The following is a 7,029-nucleotide window of genomic DNA, read 5'->3' on the forward strand; positions in this document are numbered from 1 at the left end:
TTTATAGCCTATAACAGGATGCCAGAAAGGAAAAAAAGCTAATATTTTCACAAGATGTACTTGGAGCGAAGCATATTCATTTGTTCATTCATGCAACAATATTTAATGATCCTCTACCACCTGCCAGGTTCTCTCCTACACCACCTACACCACAGGGATTCAGCCATGAAAAACAACAACTAACACCCTACGCCCGTGGAGCTTTCAGCTAGTGGGAGAGCTAGTCAAGTAAGTAGACAAATGCATAAACTCTATAATTTCTTTTCATGATGAGAGTTATGAAGAAAATTAAATTGGGCTCTAGGACCCCAGTTTTTAGACTCTCAGCCAATTTTTTTTTTTTTTTTAGATTTTTTTTTTTTTTCCTTTTTCTCCCCAATTGCTACCTGATTGGTCAGTCTACCTTCACCAATTAGAAGGAACACAAAAAGGCAGATGAGTGGAGCCCACTCACGAGCCACTTCGCCAGCTCCACATCCTCGCCTAAGCTGACTGCTCCCAGTCCTGTACTTCTTAGGGTAATCGACATGCTTTGTAATTTAACGCTAACCTGGGCTCTAGGACCCCAGTTTTTAGACTCTCAGCCAATTTTTTTTTTTTTTTTAGATTTTTTTTTTTTTTTTCCTTTTTCTCCCCAAAGCCCCCCGGTACATAGTTGTATATTCTTCGTTGTGGGTCCTTCTAGTTGTGGCATGTGGGACGCTGCCTCAGCGTGGTTTGATGAGCAGTGCCATGTCCGCGCCCAGGATTCGAACCAACGAAACACTGGGCCGCCTGCAGCGGAGCGCGCGAACTTAACCACTCGGCCACGGGGCCAGCCCCAAGACTCTCAGCCAATTTTAAGGAGCAGGCCTTAAGGGTTTGTAACAGAGCTCCTCGCTCATAAACCCTCAGTGCTTCTGCGGGGTTCCATTCCTGGCTCCCGGGAAGGCTCCGCAGGCTAGTTTGAGGCACAGCTGTGAAGGGAAGACTCTCTCTCCCTTTTTTGGAGTTCTTCCCGCCTCTAGGCAGCCTGATCCTTCCTCTCTGGGTATCCAAACTTCCATCCTCCAGGGGTCAATTGTATAATCAATTACAGCAGAAGTTTGCTCACATCTACTTGTCCACTAAAGGGTTAGCTAAACTGTGTGAGAAGATTTAAGAAATAACCAAACTGGCGTTTACCTTCCAAAGGGAACTTCTAAAGACAGAAAACCCAACATGGTGTTTCACTGTCTTATCTCTAAAGTAAGGTCCTTTGGGAATTACTGGCAGCAGTCTGCCCAACTTCTTCACCAGGAAGATTTAGATAGAATTGTTGTTAGTAATCACTCTTCCAGCCTTATTTCCCACTACTCACTCTCCTGTTGGTGCAAACCTGGGAAGACCTCCAAGCCTTCCCACTTCACTGCTGTGTGACCTTGGGTAAGTTACTGAATGTGTTAGCCCTGGTCCCTTATGAAGCAGATGTCAACACAAGATCAAATGAGCAAGGATTCTACTAGGGAGACAGCTGTGAGAGAAAATGGGGCAGACTGTGAGAGCCATCAGACCACGATGCAGATCTGACCCTTAGTGCCCGATGGAGGCCGAGGAAAGGTCAGCCAGGCCATCAGCCATCCCCAAGCCAAAGCCGGCTGTCAGAGGAGTCCTGTGTCTCCAGGAATGGGTCTGCCTGAGTACTTCTGCTGTACTCTGTCACCACGGGAGCAGCCGCTCAGAAGCGTGGCCTCAGTGAGAACACACGTAGATGTGGTTTTTCAGAGCAAAGCTGGAGTTGGTTGCAGTAAATTTTACAAAGAGCCTTCTCTCTCTCTTTTTTTTTTTTTTTTGGTAAGGAAGACTGTCCCTGAGCTAACGTCTGTGCCAATCTTCCTCCATTTTGTATGTGGGATGCTGCCACAGCATGGCTTGATGAGTGGGATGTAGGTCTGTGCCCAGGATCTGAACCTGGGACACCTAACACAGGCCACCAAAGTGGAGCACACGAACTTAACCCCTATGCCACTGGGTCGGCCTCATAAGGCACATTCTTATGGCTTCCACACTGAGACTCTCTAAATCTCAGTTTCCTCATCCTTAAAATGGGCATAGTGTACTATTGAAAGCACATGTCAGTGAAACACCAAGATATTTACATTATCTGTGAAAGATAATTCTAATATAATCATCATTTAGTTTTTACTTGCAGAATTTAAAAAAAAAACATATTTTTAGTAACCCCAAGAGAATATGACAGCCTTTTATACTGGTGAAGTATAAGAAAATCAGTTATTACAAGATTAATAAGAAAGTTCAATCTTCTCTAATGAATAATGAATATAATTCTTAATTAAAACAAGTATTATAGACTCAAAGTTAAGGATTATTAGAGTAGATGACGCCCACAGGGCACTTCTTATGACCAAACCCCCCAATTTTATAATGACAAGATACAGGATAAGTATAGATTTGGTCAGAAACTTTCTTCATCCCTTCAGGGCTTGTGTTTATATATTTAAGCTACCTAACTGACAAATATTCTTTTCCTCCTTCTTATATTTATTATTAAAAGAAAGAAGTTAAGATTGTTTAGTTCTCTCTATTCTCAAAGACCACGTTAATAGCTCAAATGTTCTAACCCTCTTAAACCTCCTTCTGTTGGAGCTGTGCCCTCTGGGGGCCTATTAATTTTAATTAAGACGGAAACAAAGATATCTTGAGCCTCTAACAACTTGTCTCCACAGTTTGTGTTCATAATGAAATGAAATCCTACATGTGAAGCACTTAGAATAGCGCCTGACACATAGCGATGCTCAGTTGATAGCAGTTATGATGATGACTTGTGTTACCCTTTCCTACAGCTCCCATCTGCCTAGGCGGGTTCCTTCCCTGGATGTCCTTAGGCTTCTTCCTTCAGGTCCAAATCCCGCTGAAGTCCTGCATGGATGCTGCCACCTCTATGAAGGCCTTCCCCATCTTTCTCCCAAAGCACTTTAGCAGACTCTTTTATCTCATGGGTTTTTTTCTCCCTCACAGGTTTATGTCTTACATCTGCTATTGAACAGTAAGCAGTAGGTGATTTGAAAGGAGGACCTCTGTCTTATTTATTTTTATGTTCTCTACAATACCTGGCTGGGCAATTGGGACATAGAAGAAGCTGATGAATGTTTGTTATTCACTATAATCAAGAGGTAAAAATCTGGTGGATAGAGATAGCAAACAGGATCGGCACATGCAAAGCGAGGAGGAGCAAGTGAGAAGTTCGGTGATTGCCTGGGAAGGAGAAAAGGCGCTTTGAAGAAGAGAAGGTAGCTTCTGCGGCTTTAGGCATCTTCTTCCTTCCTTCCTTCTTCCCTCCTTCCCTCCAAAACTGATTGAAAACCAGCTGTGTTCAAGGTGCTGAGGAAGAAAAAGGAAAACAGAATAGTAGCTTTGGCTCATTGAGTTGCTTTTTGGGTACCAGGCACTTTAGATTTATCTTTTTAATTGAGGTATAATTGACATATAACATTATGTTAGTTTCAGGTATACCACATAATGATTTGACATTTGTATATATTGCAAAATGATCAGCCACAACAAGTTTAGTTAACATCTGTCACCACACAGTTAAAAATTTTTTTCTTGGGGCTGGCTAGGTGGTGCAGTGGTTAAGTTTGCATGATCCACTTTGGAGGTCTGGGGTTCACCAGTTTGCATCCTGGGTGAGGACCTATGCACCATTTGGCAAGCCATGCTGTGTCAGTTGTCCCATATATAAAGTAGAGGAAGATGGGCACAGATGTCAGCTCAGGGCCAGTCTTCCTCAGCAAAAAGTGGAGGATTCACAGTGGATGTTAGCTCAGGGCTAATCTTCCTCAAAAAAACCACTTTTTTTCTTGTGATGAGAACTTTTAAGATCTACTCTCTTAGCCATACATTATTTTATTCTATCCTCACGTTAGCATCCCAAGAAGAGTGTTATTAAGCCACAATGGAGAAATCTAAAGATTTGAGAAGTTAGACCATTTATCTGGGGTGACACTGTTAGGAAGTGATAGGGCTAGGCCTGACCCCCTGGTGCCTGACTTGCCCGTGTTGTGCTGACTTTTGTGTTGATAGATGCTTGAGTTCCAACCTGTAGACCCTCCCAGACAGCAAATCATGAAGCTGCTTAGAAAAGAAAACTGAAAGTTAAGAATGGAGAAGAAATCACTGAGTTTGGTTCAAAACATTCCAGGTATTTCTGCTAAGAGATTTGCTGCTAAAGGATCCTTGCATTTGCCAAACTAGGAGAGCACTGTGCCTGACTCCCTTTCTCTGGATTATTCATCAGAAACAAATGATTTTAAAAATCTTTGACCCATAAAATCTTAAAGGATGCCTCTTGAAATTCTCTTATAAGGAGGAACATTGTCCCCAGTGGGAGTCCTGCTGGGAATCTAGACTGGGTTTGTTTCTCTGTAATAACTTGTTATTCGACAAAGCGGATGTCGGGGAGCCCACAGAAGATGAAAATCTCTGGGATTTGGGTGTGTTCAGAAAAACAAATTTGCGGCAGAGTGAGATTGTCTCCGTTTATGTCATTGGGTTGGGTCTGACCATGGGCCGACGCCTCTCAGTGGCTCATCGGTGTTTTGGGTTTCTAAGCCCTGAATGCCTCTGGACAGTAAATCCTGGTGGAAAAAAAAAGAAAGCTCCTTTGGAGCTTGACTGTAAAGAGAACAAAAGAGGGACAGTAAGGAGAGCCAGAAATTCATGTCTCCTCCAGAGAAACCAAACTATGTCTCAACACTCAGAATGTCTTACCTCAGTATAATCTTATGAAACAAATGTTAAACTACATGGGGGAAGGAGGCAATGGGCCGTGAAGAGAGTAAAAAACAAGGTGTCTGTACTCTTCCAGAAAGGGACATAATTATCCTTGGTAAGTAATGGCTACATGGCTATTTTCATGTAGCTGAAGGAAATTTATACTTGACCAACAGGACTTTCCCACATGGAGGGACAAAGAAAAATTGAAATGTCCCTAACTGGCATTTCATTGCTCCTTTTTACAGCTCTTAACGACAATGTGTGACAACATCCCAGAAACATGACACAGTGGGTAAAGGTGACTTGGAGTGAGGACAAACCAGCATCTACATTCTGACTCTGACATCCAGCCTGTTGTACCTTGGACAGGCAAGATAACCTCTCTGATCCTCAGTTTCTACTGGTGTAAAATGGTGAATATAATACCAACTTTGAAAGACTGTAATGAGGAGTAAAGAAAATAATGTAGAAAATTATCTGGCACAGTACCTTGGACATAGTAGGTATTTAATAAAACTTTCATACGGTCATAATCAATTAAAAAGTAAAAGCAAATAGCTATTTATTTTTTCTTTTTCTGTCTGACAATGATAAGTTTGATGTATTTTCAGTCAGCAGGGGCAATTGTTCAGTTGATTGAAATGATCGAATTCATCCGTTGCTTTGGCATCATTCTGACCCGGCTGCTATGGTTTGAATGTCTGTGTCTCCTCCAAATCCATGTGTCAAAATCTTAATACCCAATATGATGGCCGTAGGAGGTGGGGTCTTTGGGAGGTGATTAGGTCCTGAGAGTGGAGGCCTTCTGAATGGGATTAGTGTCCTTATTAAAGAGACCCCACAGAGCTCCCAAGCCTCTCTCGCCATGTGAGGATACAAGGAGAAGTCTGAGACCCAGAAGAGGGCCCTCCTCCAACCACGCTGGCTCCCTGATCTCAGATTCCTCACCTCCAGAGCTGTGAGAAATAAATTTCTGTTGCTTATAAGCCACCCAGCCTGTGGTACTTTGTTATAGCAGCCTGAAAGCACTGAGACACCGCCTTTTAGTTGTTTTGTCCACGTTCTTCTTTGATGCTTCTTTAACGAAAAGGTTAAGTAAAAATAAGAGAATATTCTTCAAAGCTCCTTCCAGTCACTAAAACCACGCTTTTTTTTTTGAGGAAGATTAGCCATAAGCTAACATCCACCACAAATCCTCCTCTTTTTGCTGAGGAAGATTGGCCCTGAGCTAACATCTGTGCCCATCGTCCTCCACTTTATACGTGGGGTGCCTGCCACAGCATGGCTTGATAATCAGTGCGTGGGTCTGTGCCCAGGATCCGAACCAGTGAACCCTAGGCCACTGAAGCAGAGCATGTGAACTTAACCACTGCATCACCAGGCCGGCCCCTAAAAACATTCATTTTTCATCTGAACTTCATTTAACTAGGCATCCTGTATTTGACCTTTGCAGTCCTTGGTCCATACATTAACGATCCTCTAAGGGTAAGAGTACATACTTTATTCTTTTCATCTTAAGCCTGTTTTTTTCAAGTTTTGAGATCTCAATTCACCTAGAACTATCCTATGGAGATTTGGTTAAGAAAACAAAATTCATCTTATCTAGTTTCATTAAAATAAGTTTGCGATATATGTTTTTCCATATTTTCGTAATGAAGTTCCAATTATATTCACATGGAAAACTCCAGGTGCCTAACACCTGATCCTTTTCTCATGGCCCATCTCTAGACCTCCTCAGAAAAACACATTTTTGGGTGTGAGGTGCATATGGGGGAGGGCAAGTAGAATTGAAGTATGCTAAGTGTGGGGTGTGGTTTTCTAACGGACAAGAACAATGCACTCTTTTATGTTTCTGTTCCATAGCATGTCTCCCCTTGGATGTCTCAGAGACAAACAGATCCACAGTTAAGCTCATCATCTCTGCTTCCCATCTCTCCCAGACCCACCTCTTTTTCTCCCTACTTTGGGGGAATGACCTCACAATTCACCCATTTACCCGAGCTCTTCTGGAGCCTTCCCTGTCTTACTGTCTCATCAGCACAAGTTGGTCACACCATCTCCTTGATATTTCTCAAATATGTACCTTCCATTCCATTCCCATCACCACTGCCCTGGGTTAGGCCTCATTTATCATTTCCTAACTGGCTTTTTAACTCCAGTCTCCATCTAGAGTGAGAGGTCTAGCCTGATCCATTATCCACACTCTCCCGAGTGACCTTTCTGAAACAAGTCTGATCACTTCACTGCCCTGGTATAAAGCTTTCAATGGCTTCC

At 42.7% G+C, this 7,029-nt stretch overlaps 1 long non-coding RNA gene across 1 annotated transcript; it reads left to right on the forward strand.

The window, feature by feature from the left end:
* The first annotated feature begins 4,062 nt into the window (after window positions 1–4,062).
* Window positions 4,063–5,310, forward strand: LOC138924359 (uncharacterized). Its single transcript, XR_011439405.1, has 2 exons — window positions 4,063–4,180; window positions 5,001–5,310. It is a non-coding gene; the product is annotated as an uncharacterized lncRNA (long non-coding RNA).
* The last annotated feature ends 1,719 nt before the right edge of the window (window positions 5,311–7,029 follow it).

This window comes from Equus caballus, chromosome 5, assembly GCF_041296265.1.
Source record: "Equus caballus isolate H_3958 breed thoroughbred chromosome 5, TB-T2T, whole genome shotgun sequence".
NCBI lineage: Eukaryota > Metazoa > Chordata > Mammalia > Perissodactyla > Equidae > Equus > Equus caballus.